General features: G+C 39.5%; 1 protein-coding gene across 6 annotated transcripts in view; it reads left to right on the top strand.

Annotated features, from left to right (window-relative positions):
* The window catches only part of EPHX1 (epoxide hydrolase 1), a 51,367-nt gene that overhangs the window by 8,551 nt on the left and 24,100 nt on the right, over positions 1–18,716 (top strand). For 2 of the 6 annotated variants that reach the window (XM_065590615.1, XM_065590616.1), the window contains exon 3: positions 15,845–15,952. The exons of 3 other annotated variants lie outside the window; for them this stretch is intronic. The gene's annotated coding sequence lies outside the window, so the exon portion shown is untranslated. Of the gene's footprint in view, positions 1–10,331; positions 10,454–15,844; positions 15,953–18,716 lie in introns of those variants that run through there. One more of the 6 variants, XM_065590617.1, reaches the window with a different exon arrangement.

The raw sequence follows: 18,716 nt of genomic DNA, 5'->3' as shown, positions 1-18,716 counted from the left end.
GGATTATAATTAGCAGAAATTCTTGGATGATACCGTATGCATGCATTCTAAAATCTAATTACACTGGTCTACAATTTTTGAGAAGTCATCTGCCTCAGAGATAAAATGTGCTATTTATTATGTATTTTGATGCGCTGAATTCAAATATGACAATTAAAACAACTGATTGGCTACTGTTTCTAAGATATTTAAGTTTTTACATTTTATGTCTATGTATATCGTGTAGATAGAGTTTTAATCATAAATTGTAAACCTAGGTCATTTCATGTGTTTATGGTTGCTTTACATGATAATATTTCACCTGTCCTGTTTATGTAACACTTTTAAAAATCAGCAAAACGGTTATATAAATTAAATTTTATTATGAAACAAAAGGCAAAAAACTATTATGTACATAGTTTAGTCCTATTCAGTGTCTACTTGGCGCTTCTTGGCTTGTCTCTTGTATTCATTAAATGGAGCATCTCTTGTCACTGTCCAGCAATAGTCTGCAAGCATTGATGGGCTCCATTTGCCCTGATAGCGTTTCTCCATTGTTGCAATGTCCTGGTGAAATCGCTCGCCGTGCTCGTCGCTCACTGCTCTGCAGTTCGGTGGAAAAAAATCTAGATGAGAGTGCAAAAAATGTATCTTTAGTGACATGTTGCAACCAAAGCTTTTGTATACCTTGAGGAGGTTTTCCACCAACAAACAACCTGTAGTTGTCTGCCTTGTTGTTTCCGAGAAAATTTACCGCCACTAACTGGAAGGCTTTCCATGCCGTCTTTTCCTTGCCACGCAGTGCATGGTCAAATGCATCATCTCGAAGAAGTTCACGAATCTGAGGACCAACAAAGACACCTTCCTTTATCTTAGCTTCACTTAACCTTGGAAATTTTCCACGTAGGTACTTGAAAGCTGCTTGTGTTTTGTCAATGGCCTTGACAAAGTTCTTCATCAGACCCAGCTTAATGTGTAAGGATGGTAACAAAATCTTCCTTGATTCAACAAGTGGTGGATGCTGAACACTTTTTCTCCCAGGCTCCAATGACTGTCGGAGTGGCCAATCTTTCCTGATGTAGTGGGAATCTTTCCTCTTTCCTAGTGGGAATCTCTTGCACGACTATCCCATTCGCAGAGAAAAGAGCAGTACTTTGTGTATCCAGTCTGCAGACCAAGCAAGAGAGCAACAACCTTCAAATCGCCACAAAGCTGCCACTGATGTTGGTCATAGTTTATGCACCTCAAAAGTTGTTTCATGTTGTCATAGGTTTCCTTCATATGGACTGCACGACCAACTGGAATTGATGGCAAAATATTGCCATTATGCAGTAAAACAGCTTTAAGACTCGTCTTCGATGAATCAATGAACAGTCTCCACTCATCTGGATCGTGAACGATGTTGAGGGCTGCCATCACACCATCGATGTTGTTGCAGGCTACAAGATCACCTTCCATGAAGAAGAATGGGACAAGATCATTTTGACGGTCACGGAACAAGGAAACCCTAACATCACCTGTCAGGAGATTCCACTGCTGTAGTCTGGAGCCCAACAGCTCTGCCTTACTCTTGGGTAGTTCCAAATCCCTGACAAGATCATTCAGTTCACCTTGTGTTATGAGGTGTGGTTCAGAGGAGGAGGATGGGAGAAAATGCGGGTCCTGTGACATTGATGGTTCAGGACCAGAAGTTTCATCCTCTTCCTCTTCCTCGTCTGACCCAAGTGAGAATGATTCTGGTGCATCAGGAACTGGCAGTCCTTCTCCGTGGGGTACTGGACGTATAGCTGATGGAATGTTTGGACAATGCACAGTCCACTTTTTCTTCTTTGACACACCTTTCCCAACTGGAGGCACCATGCAGAAGTAACAATTGCTGGTATGATCTGTTGGCTCTCTCCAAATCATTGGCACTGCAAAAGGCATAGATTTCCTGTACAACCACTGGCGAAGATTTGTTGCACAACTGTTGCCGCATATGTGTGGGGCCCACCTCTTGTCCTGATCTCCAATTTTGCAGCCAAAATAAAGGTGATAGGCTTTCTTAACCATAGTGGTTATACTGCGCTTTTGTGATGCAAAAGTCACTTTACCACAAACATAGCAGAAGTTATCTGCACTGTTCACACAAGTCCGAGGCATCTCTGCTCACTTTGGCTAAACAGAAATGTGTCCCTTTGCAAAATCAAACACTGACAAATAAGAGAGCACGACACTGTATGATTTCTAGAGCTGATATAGGGCAATTTGTTCAGCAGAGTGATGTAAGCTTCGTTAGGATTGCATCCTCCATGACTTCTAGGAATAACATGATGCAATTCATATCCTGTATGATGCAATACCAGCTTCAGATTGCATCATTCATTGTTTTGCCTAAAAAGCAAGTACTGTCCAAACCTAGTCATAGATTTATTCATAGATCCAGTCAAAGGTGTATTTTAGTCATTTCTGGCTTAAATTGAGATCCCTTCTCTTTATAACTCACTTATCCTCTGCCATTCCCAAGTCACGGGTCGTATATACTGACCCAATAGCATATCTTGAAAACTAGACCCAATCAACAATTTTAAGCATCATTTTCGTTCTCAGTGACCCAGAATTAATAACGTTTGACTACATTTATTTCAGAAGCATTTTGGCTGTAGAACAGTGTATCCCATGCTGCTTTGCTGGCTACCTGGGTCAGCTTGTCTATGTACCTGTGTGCCCTCTACTGTTCTGGAATCATCTTGACGTGACTGTCACCTCCCTATTTAAATGGTGTTATGCAGCCAAGTGTTGCTGTTCGTGATTCCAGCTCATGGAAATGATTATTCAGCAGCCATGCCTCATGCTCCTGTGTGGTCCCGGGCTGAGGTCCTGGACTTCATTGTCTTCTGGGGAGAGGTGCGAATTCCAGCCTATCTGAAGAACAGTCACCATAATTCACATGTCTGCAAGTGTCTATCAAAACAAACAAAGGAGAGGGGGCACTCCGAGAACCTGATCTGATGCTACCACAAGGGAAAGGAGCTCTGGCTGTGTTTTAGTAATGTCAGGGTCAATAGTAAGGACCCTGGTTGAACTTGCATGGTTTGGCAGCTATTGTTATGAGCTGGACTATTATTTTGCACTGGACTTTTAACTTTGCATCATGTTATGTTTGTTCAATAAAGTTTTTTTCTTTTACTATTCACAATGTTAAACTTGATGTATTATTTGTTTTTTTATTAATCATTAATTGAAAATGTCATGACATTCTTTTTTTGAAAATTTCATAAGAGCCTTATGTGATTCAATAAAATCCCCACCTGCAGTGTACTAAACTCCATCCACTAGTAGATATAAATGTTAAGACACATGCACTGATCATTCCTATCCTGTTTCATTAGTCAGTGCTAATACTGGAAATAAGGTGTAAATTTTTAACTGAGAACAAAATGGAACAAATTACCAAGGGTCATGGTGGATTCTCCATCACTGACAAATTTTAAATCAAAATTGGATGTTTTTCTAAAAGCTGTAGGAATTGTTTTGGGGAAGTTCTATGGCCTGTGCTATACAGGAGGTCAGACTACATGATCACAATGGTTCCTTCTGTCGTTGGAAACTATTAATCTAGTTGGCTGAGCTCACAAGTGGCGGCTAACTTGCTGAAGCCACTGCAGGAAAAGATTAAGCACTAGTATCTTCTCGATTCCATCTTCCTCAGGGGCCTATATGTCCTTGGCTCTGAAATCATTGCACAATATGACGTATATTTGCAGTATTCTGTTTGAATTAATCACTGTGATGATCACAATGCTCAGCAATGTTTCTTCCATGCTGTCTGACACTGCTTTAAAAATATTGCTGGCTCGTAACGATGGATGATAGAATGAAATGAGAGGAATCATGGGAATTATTTATTTTGATTCCAAGTCCCAGAATTCAAGTGCCTTTTGGTAATTATCTCACAGTCATAGAAATGTAGGTCTGGAATGGACCTCAAGAGGTCATCTAGTCCATTCCTCCATACTGAGACAAGACCAAGTACACATAGATCATATCTGATGGGTGTTTGTCTAACTTGTTCTTAAAAACCTCCAAGGATGGGGATTCTACAACCTCCCTTTGGAACTTATTTCAGTATTTAACTATGTTCAGCAAAAATAATCCCAGAATGCATAGAGTTTAGTGGGGAAGCACTGTACCAGGAGATGTCTGCCCAGAATGCTGACTGCTTGTTTTGAAACCATGCAGCGCTGTGTGCATGCAGTGATCCCAAAGGGTGCTTAGCTGGGGATTACAATGTGGTGTTGACAGGCTGCTTGTGCAGCCATTGTTCTGGATCACATAATGCAGATACACAAAACCTGCAACAGCTTTCAAGTGCAGACAAGCTTAGTCCAGAACTCTGATGCTTTAAAATGTAAATGTAATGGAGACTTGGCTAAAATTGGAACAGATTCACCCTTGTTAAATGTACAATCCAGTCTTGATGTAGCTGGTGAACAGATATCTGTTGTTTAGGAACAGCATGGGAGGTCCACAATACTGCTTTTTTATAATATGTGTATATATTTAATATTTTGGGGAATATTATATTAGGAGGAAGAGATGAAATAATCAGAACTATAGTGAGGCAGAAATGATACTGAAACATTGTTCTGTATAGACAATATGGATTCATATTTCAAGTTAGAAAGGTAAGTATTTTGCTACATTGTTCAGGATTAGTGCAGTATATTCCAATTTAGATTTTTTTATTTTTAATTTAAAAATTAGTTGGCTAGCAGGAATCATGCACACAAAACTTGTTGTGGGGATGCTACCCTGGTACAGTATCATAGAAATGCAGGGCTGAAAGGTACCTTGAGAAATCATCAAATTCTCTGAGCTGAAGCAGGACCAAGTAAACCTAGACCAGCCCTGAAAGATGTTTGTCCAGCTAGTTTTTAAAATCTTCCAATGATGGGGACTCCATGTCCTCCTTTGGAAGTCTATTCCAATGTTAACTACCCCTAGAATTAGGAAGTTTTTCCTAATATCTAACCTAAATCTCCCTTGCTTGAGATGAAGCTCATTACTTTTTGTCCAATCTTCAGTGGACATGAAGAGCAACTGATCACCAGTCCTCTTTATAATAGCCCTTAACATACTGGAAGACAGTTATCAGGTCCCCCCTCAGTTTTCTTTTCTCAAGACTAAACATTCCTAATTTTTTTAACGTGTCCTCATAGGTCAGTTTTCCTAAACCTTTTATCATTTTTGTTGCTCTCCTGTGGACTTTTTCCAATTTTTCCACATCTTTCTTGAGTTGGTGGTGCCCAAAACTGGACATAGTTCTCCAGCTGGGGCCTCACCAGTGCTGAGTAGAGCGGAACAGTTACCTCCTGCATCTTACATACAACACTCCTGTTAATACACCTCAGAATCATATTAGTCTTTTTTGCAACTGCATCACATTGACGACACATATTCTGTTTGTGGTCCACTATAATCCCCAGATCCTTCTAAGCAGTAAGACCACCTAGGCAGTTATCCCCCATTTTGTAATTGTGCATTTGATTTTTCCTTCCTAAGTGAAGTACTTTGTACTTGTCTGTATTTAATTTTATCTTGTTGAATTCAGACCAGTTCTCCAATTTGTCAAGGTCATTTTGAATTTTAAACCGGTCCTCCAAAGTGCTTGCAACCTCTCCCTTGGTGTCATCTGCAGATTTTTATAAGCATACTCGCTACTCCATTATCCAAGTCATTAATGTAACTATTGAATAGTACCAGATCCAGGACTGACCCCTACGGGATACAACTAGATATGCCCTCCCAATTTCAGAGCAAACCATTGAGGCATAAGAGAGGAAACATTTTCTCTGCTTCAGACCAGTGTAATGGAACGCTTTTTTTTAAGAGTCCTGAGGGGCAAAGATAATGCTGCAATTTCAACTTACATAAAAATCACTATCACAGCACATGATCTGGTACAAAGGTCCTGGAAGGTAATAGTAGAAAGCAAATGGCATAAGGGAACCAGAAAAAAGCATATTTTTACACAGTCTGAAAGCTTTGTAAGGGCATCTTTGTTTAACCTATGAAATTGCATTTGGTCTGTAATTAAAACCATTTGCTTTAGTACTACTTTTAGGTAGCACTTCTGCTATATTTACATTTTGTACGGTGAATGTAGGAGGAAACCAGACCTTTCTATTTTAATCTCATTGATCGTTTTACAGTCAGTCTTTGTGTGAGATAATTTGGAGATCTTAAATATATCATAAATGCCTTTCCTGGTTTATTACTATACCATTGTCTGACAGTTAAATTGCATCTTTAGATGTAAATACTTGGGGATTGAACCTGGTCTCACAAGGCTGTGCTATCAGAATCAGGCCCTTATTTTCTCTTTACTTGACTACAATAACAATGCTCTTCATTTTCAAAGCATTCTAGGAACATTGACTAATCCTCACAAAACCTGTCAAAGGAGACCAGTGTTGTGTATCTTTTACCAATGGGGAAATTGAGGTAGAGAGGCTAAATGGGGAGATTTTCAAAGGCACAAAGAGCAGTTAGGCACCTAACATATAAAAAATCAGTGGAAGTTAGATGCCTAACTGCCATTTGTGCCTTTGACAATCAGTCCGTGAGTGAATAGCCCCTAGGACACAGATGAAATCTTAGGCTAGGTCTACACTACGTGGGGGGTCGACCTAAGATACGCAACTTCAACTACGTGAATAGCGTAGCTGAAGTTGCGTATTTTAGGTCGACTTACCTGGCTGTGAGGACGGCGGTGAGTTGACCGCTGCCACGCTTCCGTCGACTCCGCTTCCGCCTCTTGCTGCGGTGGATTTCCGGAGTCGACGGCAGAGCCATCGGGGATCGATTTTATCGCGTCTTCACTAGACGCGATAAGTCGATCCCCGATAGATTGATTGCTACCCACTGATCCGGCGGGTAGTGAAGACGTGCCCTTAGTCTGAGCAGGTTTTACTGTACTAGAGTTTCTGGCTGTAGCATTGGGCTCGTACATCCTGACTAGATGTTTTACCCAAGTAAATTTCATAAGTGTAAATGTGTGTACCGCAACTTGTTTAACTTGTGGGTTTTTAAAATCCATTTGTTCTGAATTCATTAGTTCCTTCATTAGAGGATATGGTGCTGCAGTCAAAATCCACTACAGATATCATATAGTCAGGGAACTGTAGGTGGAAAAGTTAAGTCCTCCTAAATAGCCAAAATCCAACATAACCTTTACCTATATGAGATGCACAATATGTGTTTTTTGCCATAATTAGATTTAGAATGCATGAATACGATATCATCCAAGAATTTCTGCTAATTATAAGCCTTCCTTAAAAGTATGTACTGTACCATAATCTTTTAATTGTTATTTTTATATATATGTATATATAAAAATAACGATTAAAAGATTATAGTACAGTACATACTTTTAAGGAAGGCTTATTATATATATATATATATATATATTTATAATATATATATATAAAGAAATTACTTTTAGCAAAGCCTATAGACATGTAATTATCCTTTTAAGTAGCTTTATAGCCACAAAAACTTAGTGTGAGAAGGACTGTGAAACAAGTTATAACTCCACAGTAAAACAGACACAGTCATTACACCATAGTTAATTGCAGTTGGTAAGTATACATACTTCAAGAAAGGTTGGTGTAATTAACATCTGAAAACCAGAGTTCTCAGGAAATTTTGCTTCAGGGGTAACGGTATTGTTCAGTAAGGTGCAGTTTTTGGCTTAAAAGGTAATAAAATGAGATGGGGTAGAGGAAACTTAATGTTTAGTTGTAGGCAAAATTAATGGATTATCTCATACATACTTCACTAGGGATTTCTTAATGTTACAGATGGAACATTAGAATTCCATAGTCAGGCAGACAGCGGTAAAACCTTATCCTTACAGTTGAGGCGAAGTAGCCTGTGTCCCAGAGAGGTTGTGAGAGAGCTTTTCTCTAACAACACACAGAGAAATCCAGAACAAGGACAATCTCCTTTAACTTGCAGACTCAGAACACAGCAAACAGAGTTCCAATTACTGTCAGTGCCCCCAGAGAATAGTTACTTGGGAAATAGAGTCCCAGGCCACTTTCTGAAGAGCTTTTGTCTGCTCATAATTAATACTGAAGACACTTTCCCCTTTCTGAATACTTGTACTGAATAATTCCTGAATTCTTTTTCTCTGAATAAATTAATTAAAAGCACTATGATGTATGTGAATGGGATGTTTGCATAAATAATAGTGTGATTTATTTGTTCTCTCTCTTATAACTACAAATAATTTTTCCTTATTTTTGTTCTAGTCTGCAGCAGACTTGATTTTTTTTTCGTTTGAACTTGGTGTGAAGAAACTTAAATGAGACTTCTCATTTTCCTTTATGTAGCAAGGCTACCATTGCATCTGTGTTCTGAACACATCCCACGAAACTGATGTGAGACAGAGCTTGCTCTCAAGTTAAACAGTTCAGTACTATGAGGACGTGCCAAAGTAAACTCTAATTGAGAACACTGTTTCCTCTCTACTTCTTCTCGTCTCTTAGTGGTAATTACTCTGATGTTGTTGTGGATACAGATATGACATTTAGAAATGCAGCTTTTAAATCTAGCATAACGTAAGAGCTTCAGTTGTTGCTAACCAAAAAGCTGAAATAGCAAGGAGATATGTGCCTGTTACATATTTACTTTGGCACATCCTTCTGGTGCTGCAGTGTCTAACAGAAAGTGACGATTACCATCTGTTCTCTCCCGTCTTATCATCAAAGATTCCCTTCTTCACTTAGAATCAGCTCTTCATCGGGAGATTCTGTCCCTTTCTCCATGGACACAATTCTTTTTTTAAACAAACATTCCTGTTTTTTACTCCCAGCTTTAGGCTGTCATTTTCTCTGTCTCTTTCTGCTTGGAACTATCCCATTACTTTAAATCCACCAGGAACATCCTCATCTTCACCCTCCTGAAAATGCTTCCTTAAAAGTAAACCCAGGTCTTCCAATAATCCTTGCCTTATTCTCACCAATAATTTCTTCACACCTTACCTTTGCTGAACAGTTGTCCTATGTCTTGTCTTCTCCCTGCTAATCTTCGATTATAACTCTGCCTGGCATGAACACCCTGTACATTGCTACATACTCTGCTATATAAATTATTACTACAGCATGGGCAAGTTTTACTGACTTAGTTTGCTAATAGTGGTTGGATAGGAAGAGGTTTATAGATTTACTGAATGAGAAATACGTTCTCACTCTCTGATCTGCTTGCAATCATCATAAAGAATTAATAAATGAATATCATACTGTATACAGAAGACATACGTCTAATACCAATTTGCGTAGAATGTATCTCGTTCATTTAGATCAGGGGTCGGCAACCTTTCAGAAGTGATGTGCGGAATCTTCATTTATTCACTCTAATTTAAGGTTTCGCTTGCCAGTAATACATTTTAACGTTTTTAGAAGGTCTCTTTCTGTAAGTCTATAACATATAACTAAACTATTGTTGTATGTAAAGTAAATAAGGTTTTTAAAATGTTTAAAAAGTTTCATTTAAAATTAAATTAAAATGCAGAGCCCTCCGGACCGGTGGCCAGGACTGGTGTGAGTGCCACTGAAAATCAGCTCGCGTGTCGCCTTCAGCATGCGTGCCATAGGTTGCCTACCCCTGATTTAGATAAAGACCAGACTAAGGGAAGCGTTGGAATTGATACTACCAACACAGGGGAGAAAGAATAAGATCCTGGAAGAATATGACATTTGTTAGACACAGGACTCTGGGTTTGGGAGACCTAGATTCTATTTTTAGCTTTTCCTTCAGATTTTCTGTTAATGTTTTGGGATCACTTATTGACTTGAGTCTGAGTTTTACTTTAATATCTTGCAATAGTGTTGTGCCCTATGCCTCAGTTTTCCTACCTATAGCAGGAGGATATTAATGTACCTTAAAGTGATGTTGAGGCAAACTTCATTAGTCTTTGTAAAGTGCTTTGAGATTCTGATGGAAAGAGCTATGGAAGTGTGGATTATTAATATTTCTTTTCATATATTAAAACTTAACAGTTAAAGTAAGGATCAAGGTGTGGTGGTCCCGTCTGGCCTTAAACTCTGACTTTAAGACAGTTCTTTGAGGAGTTTATTTTTGGATTGTGGGGTTTTCTAGGTGACTCTTAGTTGCTGGTTTTTATTGCTGATTTTTACATGCATGTTGCACTCTTTTTTGTTTACTTGTAACTTTTGTTTTTAGTTATTACTGTTTAGGTGTCCAAAAGTGTCAGCCATAGGCACTCACAGGCTACATTTTAGCAAAATTATTTCACATTGATTTTTGTGTACTGAATTGTATTGACTGAACTACTGTTTTGTAAGGATCAGGGAATGTGTACTTGGTAATTAAAGGACCCAATCCTGCAAGCCTTCTGCGTGGAACTCCCTGGAACATCAATGGGAGGTCATGTTTGGGGGACTTGCAGGACTGAACCCAAGTTGAGGTAATTGTGTAAAGTTATATGCCTGAGTTGACACCATTTAATACATCTGGTTTACTTATATGGCTGGAATGTTGAAATTGGAGTTAAAGGTAGCTGTGTTAATTAAATACACCCACAACTGGATTACATTGAAGAGTATACAACAGCAATTGATTATAAAGTTGTATAAAAGTAGCATGTGAAAGACAAGAAATTAATAGTTGAATACTGGATGATCTACTAGAAAATATTATACAATAGTGAATTTGCCTGGGAAATAGAGTAGGAGTAAAACTGTTGGAGATGACTCGTGAAACCCCTATTCCTGATTAAAAATCCTGGTGTGTGTATGTACATGCAATCCTGTGTATATGTGGTGCCAGATTCTGTCCTTGGTGGAGTCGGTGGGGATTGCAAAAGTAATGTAACTGAGAGGAAACTTTCATCTGTATTATTTGCTAAATAAAAGGGGTGTCAATAGTATTTTGTGCCAGACTGTTTTACTAGAGTAATTCCATAGAGGCACTTTTTTATGTGGGTGTGAGAAACTGGATGCTTTTGCTCTTTTGGGGGTTACAGTCTGAAGTTTATTAGTGGGATAATGGAAATTAAAATCCTACTCGATCCAACCCATGTTGTTGAGTATAAAACTGATTTCTGTAGAGCAAGGATAGGCAACCTATGGCACGCGTGCCAAAGGCGGCATGCGAGCTGATTTTCAGTGGCGCTCACACTGCCCGGGTTCTGGCCACTGGTCTGGGGGGCTCTGCATTTTAATTTAATTTTAAATGAAGCTTCTTAAACATTTTAAAAACCTTATTTACTTTATATACAACAATAGTTTAGTTATATATTATAGACTTATAGAAAGAAACCTTCTAAAAACGTTAAAATGTATTACTGGCACTCAAAACCTTACATTAGAGTGAATAAATGAAGACTTGGCTCACCACTTCTGAAAGGTTGCCGACCCCTACTGTAGAGTCATGACAAATTCCGAACAAATTTTCCACCCTGGTGGATTGTGCCAAAAATTATTTGACTAAACTTTGGCACTGCAGAAATCCTCCAGCAGCTGCTGTGTGTATATTGTCCCAAACAGAAATGTTTGAAAATAGAGAAATGTATACATATTTCAAAAACAAGGCTTGTTCTTGATCTTTGAATCACTGTTATACATGTGCAGAGATGATAGGTCAGATTTTGCCCTCTCACTCCATGCAGCCCCACAAACTTTTTTTGGATTCAGTGGGGTTGCAAAGGTGTAATTGAGAGTAGAACCACAAGTACAGTGTTTTAGGCACAGATGCACAATGCCAACTAATGTTTGGATACAGATGTTTACAGTTGTAATTCTGCCATTGGAACACATCAGTAATAACTTTTTAAATCACATGTGCTATAGTTTTTTGGTTTTGTTTTTTACTTAAGCCTGAAAAATACGCTTGTAATTTTGTTGCTTTTAAATTAAATTAATGGAGATATCCCATCTCCTAGAACTGGACGGGACCTTGAAAGGTCAGCGAGTCCAGCCTCCTGCCTTCACTAGCAGGACCAAGTACTGATTTTGCCCCAGATCCCTAAGTGGCCCCCTCAAGGATTGAGCTTACAACCCTGGGTTTAGCAGGCCAATGCTCAAACCACTGAGCTATCCCTTCCCACATAATTAGAAGGTTGCCAGATAATAGTAATGTATTAAACTCAACCCCACTCACCGATGTGGGTTTTTTCCCCACTTTTTTCTCCTGGATGGTCCTCTGAACTCCTGAGACCCAGGTATTGGAAAACCATTCCCAGAGAGTAGTTATCAGTGGTTCACGGTCATGCTGGAAGGGCATAATAGGTGGGGTCCTGCAGGGATCAGTTCTGGGTCCAGTTCTATTCAATATCTTCATCAGTGATGTAGATCAGTGGTCTCCAAACTTTTTTGATCGCGCACCCCTATCAGTAAACAATTTTTTGAGCATGCACCCCCTGCCGTGCTGGCTCTACCATTTTTGCCAAAGCAAAAAAAAAAGCCACTCGGACTCCCGCCATTTCGGGGGGGGGGGGGAAGCGCTCCTCCTGCTGTTCACCCCCAAGGATCCTCTTGCGCACCCCACTTTGGGAGACCACTGATGTAGGTAATGGCATATAGAGTACACTTTTAAAGTTTGCAGATGATACCAAGCTGGGAGGGGTTGCAAGTGCAATGGTCTGAAGTAAATAGGATGAAATTCAATAAGGACAAATGCAGAGTACTCCATCTAGGAAGGAACAATCAGTTGTATACATACAAAATGGGAAATGGCTGTCTAAGAAGGAGTACTATGGATAGGGATCTGGGGGTCATAGTGGACCACAAGCTAAATATAAGTCAACAGTGTAATGCTGTTGCCAAAAAAGCGAACATATTTCTGGGATGTATTAGCAGGAGTGTTGTAAGCAAGATGCGAGAAGTAATTCTTCCGCTCTACTCTGCGCTGATTAGGCCTCGACTGGAGTATTGTGTCCAGTTCTGGGCGCCACATTTCAGAAAGGATGTGGACAAATTGGAGAGAGTCCAGAGAACGACAAAAATGATTAAAGGTCTAGAAAACATGACCTATGAGGGAAGATTGAAAAAATTGGGTTTGTTTAGTTTGGAAAAGAGAAGACTGATAGGGGACATGATAACAGTTTTCAAGTATGTAAAAGATTGTTACAAGGAGGAGGAAGAAAAATTGTTTTTCTTAACCACCGAGGACAGGACAAGAAGCAATGGGCTTAAATTGCAGCAAGGGAGGTTTAGGTTGGACATTAGCAAAAAACTTCCTAACTGACAGGGTGGTTAAGCACTGGAATAAATTGCCTAGGGAGGTTGTAGAATCTCCATCATTGGAGATTGCTAAGAACTGGTGTCAAGGCTGATTCCCCACTCTGGCACTTCGAGTGCAGAAGGTGAGGGCCTGCAAGGATTCTAAAAATTAATACTGGCCACTCCAGGCTTGTATTAAACTCCCAAGGTTACAGCTTTTCTCTGACCTTGGATTGGTAGATGCTGCCACCACCCAAGTGCAGAACCCCTTTGAGAGACCAGGAAGGCTCACTTGGGAATTCCTTCCCATGGGGTACCCTCAAGCCCTTTAATCCCCCCTTTGGGGAAGAGCTGAAAAAAGGGGGGGGGAAGAAATCAGCTGTTGCCACCAGCTTATTAAACAACATGTGCACAAAGCTCTTAAGATATAAAGATCCAATTCTGTTCTTAAAAAAGGTAAATGTTATTAATAAAAAAAAAGGAAGAAAATACATCTGGGAATTTAGGCATTTGCTATATTTAAAAAACAAACACTACAAGGATTAAGCATCAAGAATAGCTTTCTTGAGGTCCAGCTTAAAGGTTACAAGCAAAACAAAAAGCACCTGGGGTTAGTACAGAGGAATCCACAAGCCATAACAAAATAAAAGGAATAAACGTAATCGCGTCTTCCTAGACATTTCCTGATCTACTTACATATCTGGAGTTTTTGAATTAGTAGTTTCGAGGTATGATATTGATGATTTTTTCATACCTGTCCCAAGTGCTTACAGCATAGCTCTGTCCTGTCCACGTCTCCCCGGAGAACAACCACATTGTGATTAATCTAGTTCTAGTCAAATAGGGGCCCCTTCTGGAGCAAAAAAATTAGCACTTCTGAATCAGGCAGCAGATTACTATTTAGCATCAGAAGAGTACACTGGAAAAGAAGATCCCTGCCTTGCTCCTGACCTGTTAGAGCTGCAGAACATTGTCAAGCACTCCCAGTGGTTTAGTTGAGCAAGTTCAAGCTGATTTATACCTTAACGTTTTTAAACCCTGTAATAAAATTTTTGTCCCATTAGATATACACCTCTACCCCGATATAACGTGACCCAATATAACACGAATTCAGATAGAACGCGGTAAAGCAGTGCTCTGGGGAGGTGGGGCTGCGCACTCCGGTGGATCAAAGCAAGTTTGATATAACGCAGTTTCACCTATAACGTGGTAAGATTTTTTGTCTCCCGAGGACCGCGTTATATTGAGGTAGAGGTGTATTTGCAAAGAGTGATCTGTCTGGAGAGGTACTAGTGTAAGGGCTTATTGTAAATCTGTAAATAAAGGGAGTGAATGCAAGCATGCTATCAATAAAACATAAAGAGTGTTTGTATAACAGCATGAAAATACATTTAAACTTAAATAACTTCCACATTGAATTATTTTTCCAGCACAGAAGTTACAGACCAATCAATGCTAAGTCTGCTTGCAGTAACCTCACGGTCTGTTGGTAAATAAAAATTAGTGACAACAAAACATATTAAATCAGAGTCATCATAATCTCAGATATCTGACTGAAAGTAGCGAGCCCGGTCTTAAGGCTAATGCTCCATCCATATAGTCGTTTACATTCTTGGGCCTGTGTGATTAACAGCACCTCTCAGAACCATATGTCTTGCATATTATGTGTTCTGCGATATCTGGGCGAAGTAGGATGAGGTAATCCTTTATATTTTTAGAGTGGCATTCTGTTGTAGGGGGAAGAGCTTTAGCTCTGAGACTCACTAACATGGGTTTTAAAGTCCTGCCTGTCACTTACCCACCCTGCTGTAAATTTTCTGCAAAGGCAGGCTGTTTGTCTTTCTTTTAACCCTTAATGTTGTTTTAACTGATTTTTAAAAATAACTTGTTGGCTTTTGCTTTTTGTTGTTGCTAAGAACAGCTGTGTTACCTTCAGGCACCTCCATTTCAATCCAGGCTTGACCAAATCTATGGCAGTTTGAGGTGCAGCAGGGTACATTTCACTATCCTCTCAGAACTCTGCACCTTGGTGGGAAAAGATCCCAGCAGTAAGCATTGGAAGTACAATGCATCATTCTGCCTCTCTTTCTCCAACTTCATCTAACTAAGAATTATTTTAACAATCTTAGATTCATCAGATGATGAAAAATGACTTATTTCAAGGGTGCATATGGAGAAGACCATTTTGTTTTGTAATGTGCCCAGGAAAGTTCAGCTCAGATGCAACGTCTGGCTGTCAGCTTAGTTTCTAGCCCTCTTGATTGAAGCACAAAGAATTGAAATGACTTCTCCTTGGCTAACACAGTAAGACAATGGTTCAGTTAAGGTTTGAAACCAAGACTTTCTTTGCTTCCTGATCTCTGCAAGAGCCACTAGAAACCATTTGGTTGTCTTAATCATGAATGCTTAATATTAATGCTTCCCACCATGCCCACTGAATGAAGAAATAATTGGATACGGATGGGTAGAGCAGAATGTGTCTAATTCATTGCTCTGATATGACTTGTAGGAATACTACCAAAACAAAAGCACCCCCCCCAAAAAAAAGTTGCAGAACTAATATGATGTTTGTAATCGTCACATTGTTCACTCTACTTGTGTGGTTGATCCCTTTCCCCTGTCCTTTGTCTCTTTAGATGGTCATTTCTCTAGGGTAAGGACTGTCACTTATTCTATATATGTACAGTAAGCTAGGACAGTGGAGCCCTGTTCTTGACTGGCCCCTAGGCAGTATTGCAATAAACGTAAGTAACAGAAGTTGGGTGCTATTGAGTAATTCTCCGAATTGAAAATGGATCCTATCAATGTAATGCTTTAACTTTCTTTGATCTATGGGTGTGCTGAATTTGTTTTATTGAAAGTTTTACAAAGCCTAGTGTTGTTAAAAGAAACGGCTGCTATGAATATTAAAAAAATAGAGGTTTTTTTTTATTGTGACTTAAACATTCCTGTGCAGTGTCTGCAAATATTTCAGTTTTGGATTAGTGCACTAGATTCAAAAAGTGAAACTGACCATAAACAAAATTGAATGTGAACAAGAGTTCAGTCAATGAAATTAAAGGTAACAAACTTAAAACTGGTAAAAAGGAAATACTCCCCCCTCCCTCCCACAAAGCACAGTAAAACTTTGGAACTAATTGCCTAGGCATCATTGAGGCCAACAGCTTAACAGTGTTTAAAAAAGGATGAGATGCTTGTATGGATAATGAGAACATCCACAGTTACATTTATATTTATTGTAAGGGACAAACTCTTCAAGGCTTAAGGCACTAAGTGATGGGAGTTAGGAGGAAAGTCCCCCTATGGGCAAGGGAGCCATTATGGTGATGGCTGCTGTTGGAGACAGGGTATCAGAGTACATGTGGTCTGATGTCATATGGCAGTCTCCATGTTCCTATGAAACTGTTCAGTCTATTTTTACTGCACATATGGAGAGAAATGGAAACCAAACTGAGAATATGGTGAAAAATAAACTAGATTTTAATATTCACTTTTAATCATTTAAGGTGTTGTAAGGAAATGTTTTTTTAAAATGAGATTTTTAAGCAGACAATATCTGTTTTCAAATGGATGAGTTTCGTTTTTATAAAAATTTAAAAAAACAAAAAAAATGTACTAAGTCTTTGTTACTTTATTTAGCTGTTAAGAATATGTCTTAAAATGTGTTTTTGAAAGGAGCAAAACAAAAACATAATTCTTTGCTAGACTGCTCATAAGAAGGTACCATCTAGGATATTTATTTAAACAATATTCACGAAGGGTCATTTATTCTGAGGAATAGTTAATTTCCAGACTGTAAATGTGTTACTGGAGGATGAATGGAAAGATCTCTTTCTAAGATCTGGCATTGAGCCACCACAAAAAATAAATAATGTTAGCTTGCTTTGAAGTTGTAATCTCAAAGGCAACATGCCAACAATGCCACATCAAGAGACCTTAGAGAGTAAAAACACTAACAGTTTATTGTTTACATCTCTGAAAAATGCAAGAACATTAATATAGCATCACAAAAGTTAAAGAAGAAATAGGTGGAATGAATCCTTCCCTTACCAAGAGAGAACTAGAACAAGTGTAAAGGGGTTTTAACATTCATGTCTGGGGACAGTACTGTTCAGTTGTTAGAGGAAAAGATTCTGGGCCAGATTCTCAGCCTTGCCGAAGATGCTTTGCATTGCTCCAGTAGCACAAAGCAGCTTTAAAGAACTGGCCTGAGTAGCAAACTGGGGAATCTGCAAGTGGTGTAAAGCTGGTTTAGTTGACTCAATACCATCTCCTTCTGGCTCCCACGACCCAGCACAGGAGCATAAGGTAGCAGGGGGCGTATGCTGTGCTCTAGCGATCTGTCACTAACATAATGGTTTTTTGGAGGCCATTACAAGCCAGTGCAGGTTAGAACAGCTCTGTGTCTCTTTGCCCTGTCTCCCTGCCCTCAGGTGCAATGGTCAAGCAAAGTGCAGTATCGGGGCCTCTGTGTTCTTATATACCACAGTGATTGGGAGTTTTATACGTACTTCCAAGAGGACTGAGAGGTGTACACTGAATACAGAAAGCAACTCAGGATCTGTGTCTTGATATGCAAACTCCTCCATTGGGTTGGCCTTGGCTACCGGAGAGATTACCTGTCCCTTTATAGCCAGTATCTCCCATGACAGCTACATTTAACTGACACCATGACCCGTTTGACCAATAGGGGAAGACCTGTGCAGTGAACAGAATTTTCACAGGTGCTGAATGTGCTTTATGGAACTCACTACCGGATAAGATCAGAATAACCACTTACCTCAGTGCGTTTGGAATGAATTGCAAAACAAATGTCTTTGAATTGGCTTTTCCATAGCAAGTTCTTCATGTGCTCTTGCACAGACACAGAATACACCCACACAATTAAAAAAAGTCTAACTACACCTCTACCCCAATATAACGCTGTCCTCGGGAGCCAAAAAATCTTACCGCGTTATAGATGAAACCGCGTTATATCGAACTTGCTTTGATCCGCTGGAGTGTGCAGCCCCGCCCCCCCCGGAGCGCTGCTTTACTGCGTTATATCCGAATTCGTGTTATATCGGGTCGTATTATATCGGGGTAGAGGTGTATTTAAGGTTTTTAGCCCCACAGATAGAGATGGGAGAGGAGGAGAGAGATATTTTGTTTTAAACGTTTGTGAGGCATTTGGTTACTATTGTGATGGGGCCATACAGATTCCTAGACGGTCCAGAATAGAACCCATATCTGAGTTGTGGTGTGACCTGGGGTAAGTCACTTCATTTCTCTGTGCCTCAGTTTCACCATCTATTAAATAGTGATGATATTTACAAGCCTCTGCCAAGTGCTTTGCAATTTTTAAATGGCCCTTCAGTTCTGACATGTAGCACCACTGCTATGTTATTCCTAAACTGATTGCTCTTGAAGAAAGGCTACTAAAATGTTTTGTATTGGATGATTTTTATGGGGACTAACTTTCAGTCTGAAACGCTGAAACAGGCATGTCATCCAGGGTTTTGTGCAAAC

The sequence above is a fragment of the Chrysemys picta genome, chromosome 3 (genome assembly GCF_011386835.1).
Source record: "Chrysemys picta bellii isolate R12L10 chromosome 3, ASM1138683v2, whole genome shotgun sequence".
NCBI lineage: Eukaryota > Metazoa > Chordata > Testudines > Emydidae > Chrysemys > Chrysemys picta.
Note: the sequence above shows the minus strand (reverse complement) of the source record. Positions and strands in the feature narration are given on the sequence as shown.